This window comes from Symphalangus syndactylus, chromosome X, assembly GCF_028878055.3.
Source record: "Symphalangus syndactylus isolate Jambi chromosome X, NHGRI_mSymSyn1-v2.1_pri, whole genome shotgun sequence".
Classification (NCBI taxonomy): domain Eukaryota; kingdom Metazoa; phylum Chordata; class Mammalia; order Primates; family Hylobatidae; genus Symphalangus; species Symphalangus syndactylus.
The window spans coordinates 154,952,535-154,965,468 of NC_072447.2; positions in this window are offsets into that span (position 1 = coordinate 154,952,535).

The following is a 12,934-nucleotide window of genomic DNA, read 5'->3' on the forward strand; positions in this document are numbered from 1 at the left end:
ACATTTTTAACAGTTATACAATTACCAACATAAAGTCATCAGTTTTGCCTCTTGACCTACAGGGATTGTGCAATTTGCTATCTGGCCCTTTAACAAAAAGTGTGCTGATCTTTGCTATAAATCAGTGAGAGTGAATGATTTACAACAGTGATCTCAAAGTATGGCCCCTGGATCAGCAGCATTAGCAGTACCTGAAAACTGGACTCCCAGCCTCCACCCCAGACATGCTGAATCAAAACTCTGGGCTGTGACCCAGCGATTCCTGCTTTAACAAGCCCTCTTGGTAATTCTGATGTATGCTAAAGTTTGAGAACCAACGATCTACAACTCTAAACATGAATAAATATCATAAACATAATGTTGAGTGCAAGAACATAGATGCAATAAAGAACATACTATATAATTCCATTTATATAAAATTTAAAGACATGTACAAGTATTCTGTTTAAAAATCAAGACAATGGCTACTACCCATGGAAAGGGACCAGTGACTGGAAGGGAGCATGAGGTGAGTTTTTGCAATATTAAATTGGCTTGCAGATTGCTGCCTTCTGGCTGTGTCCTTACATGGCAGAGAGAGACAAAGAGAGAGAGGGAGAGAGAGAGAGCAAGCCAGAGAGAGACAGCAAGCACACTTTGGTGTGTCTTCCTCTTCTTACAGGGGCACCAGCCTTTTCAAATGAGGGTCCTACCATTACAATTTCATTTCACCTTTATCACCTCCTCACAGACCCTATCTCCAAATACAGTGACATTGGGGGTTAGGGCTTCAGCATATGAACTTTGAGATGACGCAAGCATTCAGTCCATAATATATTCTAAAGGAAACTGTAAGCATATTCTTCAGGCAGAAGAAAAGTAATCCCACATGGAAGCTCAGAAATGCAACAACAACAAAATGAAATAAAATGGTAATAATATTAAAGAGTGCTGATAATATAAACAATAATGTCTTGCTGGAATACAAGAATGTATGACAAAAAACAAATGATAGGTCATAGATAAAGCATTCATGAAGCAAGTAAAAGTGTCAATTTATATTAAACTCTTATGAGTTAATTAATTTGCATTTTTATAGTAAACACTAAAATAACAGCAAAAAGGTATAAAACCTTCAAGCCAATAGAGTATATATGTGTATTTTAGAATGCTTGAATATACTCAATCTATATTCATTCTAAAATAAGGCAAGCAAGAGAAAATAAGATATAGGCAGGTGGAACGAATAGAAATCACTTAATAAGCTGAAAAGTTTTAATGCAAATGTATTTGTAATTATAGTAACTATACATAGAGTAATGCTCCATTTAACTAAATATTGTCCAACTGGATCCTGCCAAGTCTTAACTATATGCTATTTATAGAACACAACTTCAAAACATAAAGGGAAAAGAGTGAAAGTAAATGAATGGGTAAAGACCATGCAAACTCTAACCAACATGTGGCTGGTATAGCTATGACAACATCAGATAAGGAAGACGTTAAAGCAAAAAGAATTACCAGTGAAAAAAATGACAATAGTAAAAATTAAGAATTAAATTTATGAGGAAATATTAACTATTCTAAATTTATATACTTAGTAACACGTCCTCAAAATATCTAAAGAAAACATTGACAGTAGTAAAAGAAGAAAAAGAAAAACCCAGAACCATGGTAAAATTTAATACACTTTTAGCAGTAAATGATGGAATAAACACAAACAAATTAGCAAAGAAAAGAATATGCAAAAGAACATTAAACCAAGTAACTATAGAATGCATTTTCTCCAAATACCCACACAGCATGTAGAGAACTGTCCATTTTGCTGGGCCATAATACAATTATCTACATATTTCAAATGAACGAAATCATAAAATAATTTTTTAGCTATAATATAATCACATTAGGAAACGATAATGAAAAAGTAACTAGAAAAGTCCCATTGTTTAGAAGTTAAGCAATATGCTTGTAAATAATCCAAGGGAAATTGAAAATATTGTGAACTGAATAATAGTAAAAATACTATTTAGTAAACTTACTATTTATTAAAACTTACAGGATTTGACTTCTTCTTCTGAGTAAAATGGAATAGTTCATGGCAGGTCAATATTTCCACTGAAAACAATTAGAAAAAAGATGGATTTCAAAAATTATATATATATTTAGACACCCAATAACTGTAGAAGTAAGCAAGACTAGAGGGAATACAATTCCAGAATGAGGACAGTCTTTCAGAGGTAAACTGAGGCTCCACAGCTGTCTCCGAGAATATGTCCTGATTCTGAACACGGATCTGAGCTTGAGAATTTGAGCTAGGTCTAGGTGGGGAGCTGCTGCTGGTGGACTTTTTGACAGCTACACAGAGCTGAAGTGAAAAAATTTAGATTAGACAGGCCTCAAATAGACAATTTATTTCTCCTTCAAGATATTTGCTAAACTCCAAAGCTAAACTGAAGAGGAAGATAAAGAGATTAAGCTAAAACTTAAAGCAAAGTAGAATTATTTCCACAGTCTCTACATGATTAGGAGGCAAAGGCTGGGGGTACAGGATTGGCAGGACTAAGAACAAGTAACATATGAAAGCATTAGAGGGAGTGGTAAATTAACACCCACATCTTCTAACCACCTTTTGCAGATCTGGAACCTGCTGAAAGATAAGAATCCACACTTCGTCCTTGGCAGAACTTTTGGCAGACGGTAATGACAAAATTGGAGTCTTGAAGGATGCTAAATGCACAGCTGGTCTCTCCCTCAAAAGATTTGCCAGATTCGGAAGCTTCACAGGGCAGGAGGCTAAAGAGATAATTCAAAAACCTCTGAATCACACAGGAAAAAAAATGCCCATAGTCTCTTAGCACTGAGGTTACAAAGACCTGCCATGTACTCAAATAAATGTCCTGGGGGGCAAGCCATAGAAATGGTAAATTGAGATTCATTAAACTAAATGCCAGCTTCCACCAGCTCAGTCTGTGATTAAAGTATAATATTTAGCTCCCTACTCTATCTGCCTAGCAAAGGAGCTTTGGATAATTACACAAGGCTGAAGTGGCAGAATTTAGATTAGACAGGCCTCAAATAGATGACTATAGACAAATTATAGATCATGTGAAATCTATAATAGCTGGTGGGGGAAAATCATGTGAGATAATATGTATAAAAGTACAATAAATGATATGTACTCAGATATCTTAATTTTACAAACAAAATGTTGACCAAAAAGGCATCAGCTTTGAAGACAGACAGGTCTGTGTATAAACCACATACTCAGAAATAGTTTTTTGACCTTAAAAAAGTTATTTAACCTTCTAGGCTTCGGTTTATTTATTTGCAACTGGAAATAAATAATAGCAAGCAGAGAATATGTTCTCATAAGAATTATGAGATAATACATTTAAAGTAATTAAAACAATCTCTGAAATGTAAAAAACACACAATAATGGTTTCATTATTATTGCTGTCGTCATTACTACTGTGACAAAGAAATAGTAGCTTTTATAATACTTTCCATTTTGCCAAATGCCTTTGCATTTATTATCTCACTTGATTCTTCCCTGCAATTAATATAAATGAACCAAAGATCATGTTCTGCATTTCAAATAATAAATAAACTGAGACTCCCAAAAGAGAAATGACTTGCTCAGAGACAGGCAACAATGTACTGAAGAACCAGGATTAGAGCCCTCAGCTATCCACACTTGTCCCCCTCTGTACAATTCCACATTACCTGCAAACAGGATATGAATCTTTTCCATTATGCATATTTAACTCAAATTTTGCCTGCTGCTGAATGAGGCTTAGGAGCATTTTCTCAATATCCAAGGATGACACAAGCATTCAGCTGATTGAGTACTAAGATAAATCTCGCAGTTCATTTATTCTATTAACGTTCCCCCGCCCTCACTCATGCCATCACATTCCTCCATAGCCAACTTAAAGTCCATGGCATGGTCCATCATTCTAATCACTTCCTTGTGCACACAACACAATAAACTTCCTTGTCTCTATCTCCTGTCATCATACTAAATTAGCAAAACAAAATTCTGGTTAAATCTAATTCAATGCCTACTCTTAAGCTGTGCCTGACTGAGCAGCTGAATATGTGACTATAACTGGACCAAAAATACATAACCAAGCTGGCTTCTCCAAATTCAAGCTGATCTTTGGTGCTGTTCAACAATCCTACCACATGTCCTTTCCATCTATTTTCCCACTCTCCAAGAAGACCATTTCTCACCTTCTCTTTACTGAAATTGCCTCACCTCCTTCCCACCCTCCCTCTCAATTGATGCCCTTGCTTTCTATTTCATTAAGAAAATCTAGGCCATCAGAATAGAATGTCTATATGCTTCCCACATCTCCTTGCCCACCAGTATCCTGCATACATACTATGCTTTCTTTTTAGTGACTATGGATAAACTGTCCTTGCTCTTACCCCTCCACTTGTGAACTGTGTGTCAACTTCTCTGTCCTTTTAAGGATAACACTATAGAAATTCCACTCTCTCTTGTGAATCACTATTTATTTCTTTTTACTGGAGAATCCTCATCAGCATTCTGTGATACATCTCATTTTTGAAACCTTTCTCTTAAACCCACGTCTTCTCTCAGCTACAATCTCATTTGCTGCCTTTACAGCAACACTCTTTTAAAAAGTCATCTAAACTCACTCCCTATCCCTGATTTTTTATATTTTCCAAGTTTTATTGAGGCATGATTAGAAAATTCAAGTTGTATACAATTAAAGTGTATACAATATATAATGTTTTGGTGTAGTATATATTGTGAAATTATTATAACAACCAAGCTAAATTAACACATCCATTACCTCACATAGTTTCTGCTTTTTTTCTTTATTAGGAGGTGTGAATGCTTAAGATCTACAGCTTTAACAAATTTTAAGTATGCTTATTATTAACTATATTCACCATTCTGTATATTATATTGCCAGAACTTATTAATTTTGTAAGTTAAAGTTTTGACCGAAATCTCCCTACTTCCCCAATTCCACAGCCCCTGGCAACCACTGTTCTACTGTCTTCTTTGACTGTTTTAGATTCTACATGTAAGTCTTTCTTTGTCTGGCTAGTTTTGCTTAGCATAATGTCCTCCAGGTTCATCCATGTTGTCACAAATGTCAGGATTACTTTTTTATGGCTTAATAGTACTCTATTGTCTGTATGTGCAACATTTTCTTTATCCATTCATCTGTTGAGGGACAGAGACTGCCTCTATATCTTAGCTATTGTAAATAATGCTGAAATGGACATAGGGGTGCAGATATTTCTTCAAGATAATTGTTTCATTTCCTTTGGGTATATACCCAGTAGTGGGATTAGTAAATCATATGATCAAGTCTGCCTTTGAAGCTCTGTCTTGAATTTGTCTTTTCTGTCACATTCTTCAGCTGTTTGGTCATTTTTTATGGTTTATGTTTCTTTATTAAACTTCTTATTTTGCTCATGTATTGTCCTCATTTCATTTAGTGTTCTGTGTTCTTGATATGGTTTGGCTGTGTCCCCACCAAAATCTCATATTGAATTGTAGTTCCCACAATCCCCACATGTAGTGGGAGAGACCTGGTGGAAGGTAATAGAAACATGGGGGCGGTTTTCCCCAGGCTATTCTTGTGATATTAAGTTCTCACGAGGTCTGATGGTTTTATAAGGGGCTTCCCCCTTCACTCAACTCTCATTCTTCTCCTTCCTGGCATCTTTTTTTTTTTTTTTTTTTAAAAAAAAAGGAGAAAATTTTTGCAATCTACTCACGTGACAAAGGGCTAATATCCAGGATCTACAATGAACTCAAACAAATTTATAAGAAAAAAACAAACAACCCCATCAAAAAGTGGGCAAAGGATATAAACAGACACTTCTCAAAAGAACATATTTATGCAGCCAACAGACACATGAAAAAATGCTCATCATCACTGGCCATCAGAGAAATGCAAATCAAAACCACAATGAGATACAATCTCACACCTGTTAGAATGGCGATCATTAAAAAGTCAGGAAACAACAGGTGCTGGAGAGGATGTGGAGAAATAGGAACACTTTTACACAGTTGGTGGGACTGTAAACTAGTTCAACCATTGTGGAAGTCAGTGTGGCGATTCCTCAGGGATCTAGAACTAGAAATACCATTTGACCCAGCAATCCCATTACTGGGTATATAACCAAAGGAATATAAATCATGCTGCTATAAAGACACATGCACACGTATGTTTATTGCAGCACTATTCACAATAGCAAAGACTTGGAACCAAGCCAAATGTCCAACAATGATAGACTGGATTAAGAAAATGTGGCACATATACACCATGGAATACTATGCAGCCATAAAAAAGGATGAGTTCATGTCCTTTGTAGGGACATGGATGAAGCTGGAAACCATGATTCTCAGCAAACTATGGCAAGGACAAAAAACCAAACACCTCATGTTCTCACTCATAGGTGGGAATTGAACAATGAGAACACATGGACACAGGAAGGGGAACATCATACACCAGGGCCTGTTGTGGGGTTGGGGAAGAGGGGAGGGATAGCATTGGGAGATACACGTAATGCTAAATGACGAGTTAATGGGTGCCGCACACCAACATGGCACATGTATACATATGTAACCTGCACGTTGTGCATATGTACCCTAAAACATAAAGTATAATAAAAAAAGGATGTGTTTGCTTCTCCTTCTACAATAATTGTAAGTTTCCTGAGGCCTCCCCAGCCATGCTGAACTGTGAGTCAATCTAACCTGTTTTCTTTTAAATTGCCCAGTCTCCCTCATGTCTTTATTAGCAGCACGAGAATGAATTACTATAGTAGATTGGTACTGCTAGAGTGGCTTGCTGCTATAAGGATACCCGAAAATGTGAAAGTGACTAAGGAATTGGGTAACACGCAGAGGGTGGAACAGTTTAGAGGGCTCAGAAGAAGTCAGGAAAATGTGGGAAAGTCTGGAACTTCCTAGAGACCTGGAGGGCTCAGAAGACAGGAAGACGTGGGAAAGTTTGGAACTTCCTAGCGACTTGTTGAATAGCTTTCACCAAAATGCTGATAGTGGAATGGACGATGAAGTCCAGGCTGAAGTGGTCTCAGATGGAGATGAGGAACTTGTTGAGAACTGGAGCAAAAGTGACTCTTGTTATGCTTTAGCGAAGATACTGGTGGCATTTTGCACCTGCCCTAGAGATCTGTGGAGCTTTAAAGTTGAGAGAGATGATTTAAGGTATCTGGCATAAGAAGTGTCTTCTTTTTTTTTATTTCCATAGGTTTGGGGGGCATAGGTGGTATTTGGTTACACGAGTAAGTTATTTAGTGGTGATTTGTGATATATTGGTGCACACATCACCCAAGCAGTATACACTGAACCCGATTTGTAGTCGTTTATTCCTCACCCCCTTCCCACCTTTCTCCCTCAGTCCCCAAAGTCTATTGGGTCATTCTTATGCCCTTGCATCCTCATAGCTTGGCTCCCACTTATGAATGAGAACATGTGGTTTTCCATTCCTGAGTTACTCCACTTAGAATAATAGTCTCCAATCCCATCCAGGTTGCTGTGAATGCCATTAAGTCATTCCTTTTTATGGCTGAGTAGCATTCCATTATATATATATACCACAGTTTCTTTATACACTTATTGGTTGATGGACATTTGGGTTGGTTCCTCATTTTTGCAATTGTGAATTGTGCTGCTATAAACATGCATGAGCAAGTATCTTTCTCGTATCATGACTTCTTTTCCTCTAGGTAGATACCCAGTAGCAGAATTGCCAGATCAAATGGTAGTTCTACTTTTAGTTCTCTAAGGAATCTCCACGCTGTTTTCCATAGTGGTCATAGTAGTTTACATTCCTACCAGCAACGTAGAAGTGTTCCCTGTCCACTGCATCCATGCCAACATCTATCACTTTTTTTTCGATTTTTTGATTATGGCCATTCTTGCAGGAGTAAGGTGCTATCACATTGTGATTTTCATTTGCATTTCCCTGATCATTAGTGATGTTGAGCATTTTTTCATATGTTTACTGGCTATTTGTATATTTTCTTTTGAGAATTGTCTATTCATGTCCTTAGCCCACTTTTTGATGGCATTTTTTTTTTCTTGCTAGCTTGAGTTCCTTGTAGATTCTGGATATCAGTCCTTTGTCACATGTATAGATTGTGAAGATTTTCTCCCACTCTGTGGATTGTCTGTTTACTCTGCTGACTGTTCCTTTTGCCATGCAAAAGCTCTTTAGTTTAATTAAGTCCCAGCTATTTATCTTTGTTTTTATTGCATTTCCTTTTGGGTTCTTGGTCATGAAATCCTTGACAAAGCCAATGACTAGAAGGATTTTTCTGATGTTATCTTCTAGCATTTTTATATTTTCAGATCTTAGATTGAAGACCATGATCCATCATGAGTTGAGTTGATTTTTGTATAAAGTGAGAGATGAGGATCCAGTTTCATTCTCCTGCATGTGGCTTGCCAATTATCCCAGTACCATTTATTGAATAGGGTGTCCATTCCCCACTTGTATGTCTTTGTTTGTTTTGTCGAAAATCAGTTGTCTTAAGTATTTGGGTTTATTTCTGGGTTCTCTATTCTGTATCATTGGTATGTGCCTATTTTTATACCAGTACCATGCTGTTTTGGTCACTATGACCTTATAGTATAATGTGAAGTCAGATAATGTGATACCTCCAGATTTCAGTGTAATAAAAGCCATCTGTGACAAACCCACAGCCAACATAATACTGAATGGGGAAAAGCTGAAAGCGTTCCCTCTGAGAACTGGAACAAGACAAGTTTGCCCACTCTCACCAGTTCTATTCAACGTAGTGCTGGAAATCTTAGCCAGAGCAATCAGACTAGAGAAAGAAATAAAGGGCATCCAAATTGGCAAAGAGGAAGTCAAACTGTTGCTGTTTGGTGATGATATGATTTACCTAGAAAACCCTAAAGACTCCTCCAGAAAGCTCCTAGAACTGAAAAAGAACTCGGCAAAGTTTCTGGATACAATATTAATGTACACAAATCAGTAGCTCTTCTATACACCAACAGTGACCAAGCTGAGAATCAAATCAAGAACTCAACCCCTATTACAATAGCTGCAAAAATAAAATAAAATATCTAAGAATATACCTAACCAAGGAGGTGAAAGACCTCTGCAAGGAAAACTACAAAACACTGCTGAAAGAAATCATACACAATACACACAAAAAAATGGAAACACTTCTCATGCTCATGGATGGGTAGAATCAATACTGTAAAAATGACCATACTGCCAAAAGCAATCTACAAATTTAATGCAATTCCCATTAAAATACAACCACCATTATTCACAGAACTAGAAAAAAAATCCTAAAATTCATATGGAACCAAAAATGAGCCCACATAGCCAAAGCAAGAGTTGGCAGAAGAAATTTCTAAGCAGCAAAGCATTCAAGAGGAAGCAAAGCATAAAAGTTTGAAAAATTTGCAGCCTGACAATGCAATAGAAAAGAAGAACCCATTTTCTGGGGAGAAATTCAAGCCAGCTGCTGAAATTTGCATAAATAACAAGGAGCTGAATGTTAATCACCAAGACAATGAAAAAAAATGTCTCCAGGGCATGTTAGAGACTTTTGTGGCAGCCCCTTTGATCACAGGCCCGAAGGCCTAGGAGGAAAAATGGCTTCCTGGGTCAGGCCCAGTACCTCCTGCTATGTGTAGCCTAGGGACTTGGTACCCTGCATCTCAGCTGTTTCAGTGTGGCTAAAAGAGGCCAAGGTACAGCTTGGGCTATGACTTCACAGAACGTAAACCCTAAGCCTTGGCAGCTTCCACATGGTGTTGAGCCTATGGGTGCACAGAAGTCAAGAATTGAGGTTTGGGAACCTCTGCCTAGATTTCAGAGGATGAATGGAAACACCTGGATGTCCAGGCAGAAGTTTGCTGCAGTAGTGGAGCCCTCATGGAGCACCTCTGCTAGGACAACATGGAAGGGAAATGTGGGGTTGGAGCCCCCACACAGAGTCCCCACTGGGGCACTGCCTGTTGGAGCTATGAGAAGAGGGCTACCGTCCTCCAGACCCCAGAATGGTAGATCCACCTACAGCTTGCCTCCATGCACCTAGAAAACCCACAGGCACTCAACACTGGCCTGTGAAAACATCTGGGAGGGGGGGCTGTACTCTGCAATGCCACAGGGGTGGATCTGCCCATGGCCAAGGGAGCCCACCTCTTGCATCAGCATGACCTAGATGTGAGACATGGAGTCACAGGAGATTATTTTGGAGCTTTAAGATTTAATTACTGCCTCACTGGATTTCAAACTGGCATGGGGCCTGTAGCCCTTTGTTTTGGCAAATTTCTCCCTTTTGGAATGGGTGTATTTATCCAATGCCTGTACCTCCATTGTATCTAGGAAGTAACCGACTTGCTTTTGATTTTACAAGCTCATAGGTGGAAAAGACTTGCCTTGTCTCAGATGAGACTTTTTACTTGGACTTTTGACTAATGCTGGAATGAGCTAAGACTTTTGGGGATCGTTGGAAAGGCATAATTGTGTTTTGAAATGTGAGGACATGAAATTTGGGAGGGGTCAGGGGTGGTATGATATGATTTGGCTGTGTCCCCACCCGAATGTCATCTTGAATTGTAGTCCCCATAATCCCTATGTGTGGTGGGAGGGTCCAGGTGGGAGGTAATTGAATCATGGGGGCGGTTTTCCCCATGCTATTCTTGTGATAGTAAGTTCTCGTGAGATCTGATGGTTTTATAAGGGGCTTCCCACTTCGCTCTGCTCTCATTCTTCTCTGTCCTGATGCTTTGTGAAGAAAGATGTGTTTGCTTGCCCTTCCACCATAATTGTAAGTTTCCTGAGGCTTTCCTAGTCATGCTGAACTGTGAGTCAATTAAACCTATTTTCTTTATAAATTACCCAGTCTCGGGTATTTCTTTATTAGCAGTGTGAGAACAGACTAACACAGTCCTCTTGCATCCCATTAAGCTTCTGTATGATGATTATTTCAAATTTTTGTCAGGAAATTTGTAGATCTTCTCATTTATTTGGAATCAGTTACTGGTGATTTAATAGTTCCCTTTAGTGTTGTCTTGTTTATTTGACTCTCCATGATTCATGCATGTAGCCTTGTGTTGGTATCTGTGCATTTGAAAGAGAAAACACCTCTTCCAGTCTTTACAAACTGGTTTTGGCAGGCAGTGACTTTTTCCTGTTGGGCCCTCAGGCTGATGGGATTTCCTCTGGTATCACAGTTAAATGTGGTTGGAGCTGGGTCACATGGATGCTGCTGGATCTGTAGTGAAGTCTATAGTTGGTAGGCCTTTTACTTGAGGCTCAGTTGAGCACGAATCCTATGTGGTCCCTGGGAAGACAGGACTGCCTCCAGGAAATTGGTCAGTGGGGCTGGTGCTGGAACAAGGGCCTACAATTGGATCTGCAGTTGGATCCACAAACAAGAAGTCTGTTACCAGGTGCATAAACCAGTGTGGTTCCCACTGCATCCCTTAGAAAGCTCTCACTGGTTCACTGAGCATGTCTGAATTAGTCAGTTTTCACACTGCTAATAAAGACATACCTGAGACTAGGTAATTTGTAAAGGAAAGAGGTTTAATAAACTCACAGTTCCACTGGCTGGGGAGGCCTCACAATCATGGCTGAAAGCAAAAGAGGAGCAAAGTCACATCTTACATGATGGCAGGCAAGAGAGCTTGTGCAGAAGAACTCCCATTTATAAAGCCATCAGATCTCATGAGACTTATTCACTACCACGAGAACAGTATGGGGGAATCGCCCCCATGATTCAACTATCTCCACCTGGCCCTGCCCTTGACAAGTGGGGATTATTACAATTCAAGGTGAGATTTGGGTTGGGACACAGCCAAACCATATCAATGTCCTTTGGAAGGCAAGACTGACCCTGGATTGCAGCTAAGCAGTGCTGGAATTAAGTCACGGGGCTGTTTCAAGTTGCACAGACAGGACCAAGGTCTGCAGGCCTGCCTCCACTGGCATAGACATTGTGTCTCTCTCTGGGACCTTGAGAAGACAGGCTCTCTCCTGGACAATGGTTGAGAGAGGGAGCAAAGTCTGAAGGTCTGCCTCTGGGGATAAGTTGGATGTGACTCCTCCCATGTCCCTTAGAAAATAGTACTGGTGGCAGAACCAAGGCTAAATGGGGCTTATGCTAAATCCAAAAGGGGATGAGGCAGTATCCAGGTTTGTAGCTGGGACCATAAACAGTGAGAAGGTAGGGCACAGGCCTGCTCTCTCAAAACAGCCCCTCCCAGTCTTAGGCTCCACTCAGGTTTCACAAACTCCTACCTCAATCCCAAAGGTCCCACAAAACACTTTTTTTTTTTCCTGTGGATGGCTGACAAATTATTGTTGCTGCAGGGGGTATACTCAAGTGAAAACCTCCTATTCCACCATCTTGCTTCCCAATTTCTATCTTCATACTTCCTGTTGAATTGGCTGTACTGATATTTTTATATAGCATACCACTTAACTCCACCTTCGCTGAATTATTTGCCAAATCCAGATCCTATGGATAATTCATGTGACTTTTCAGCAACATTTGATAGAAGTAACCACTCATTCCTTCTTGAAAGATTTTATTTATTTAGATTCCTGGATACCACACTCTCCCTTTTTTATTTTTCTTCTATCCCCTGGCTACTCATCATTAGTCTCCTTTGCTAGCCATTTATTGCTCCACCTCAAGTGTTGGAAAGCCCTAGAGCTTAGTGCTTAAACCTTATCTCTTTTCTCTATACTCACTCCTTAAATGATATCCAGGCTGTTCACTGTACTTATGTTAATATGCCGATGACTCTAGAATTTCTATTTTCGGACCAGATCTCTTCCTTAATGTGAACCTCAAACTTAACACATCCAAGACCAAACTCCAGATTTTTACCTCTTAATCTGTTCTTCCTATAGTCTTCATAATCTCATTAAATGGTAATTACAA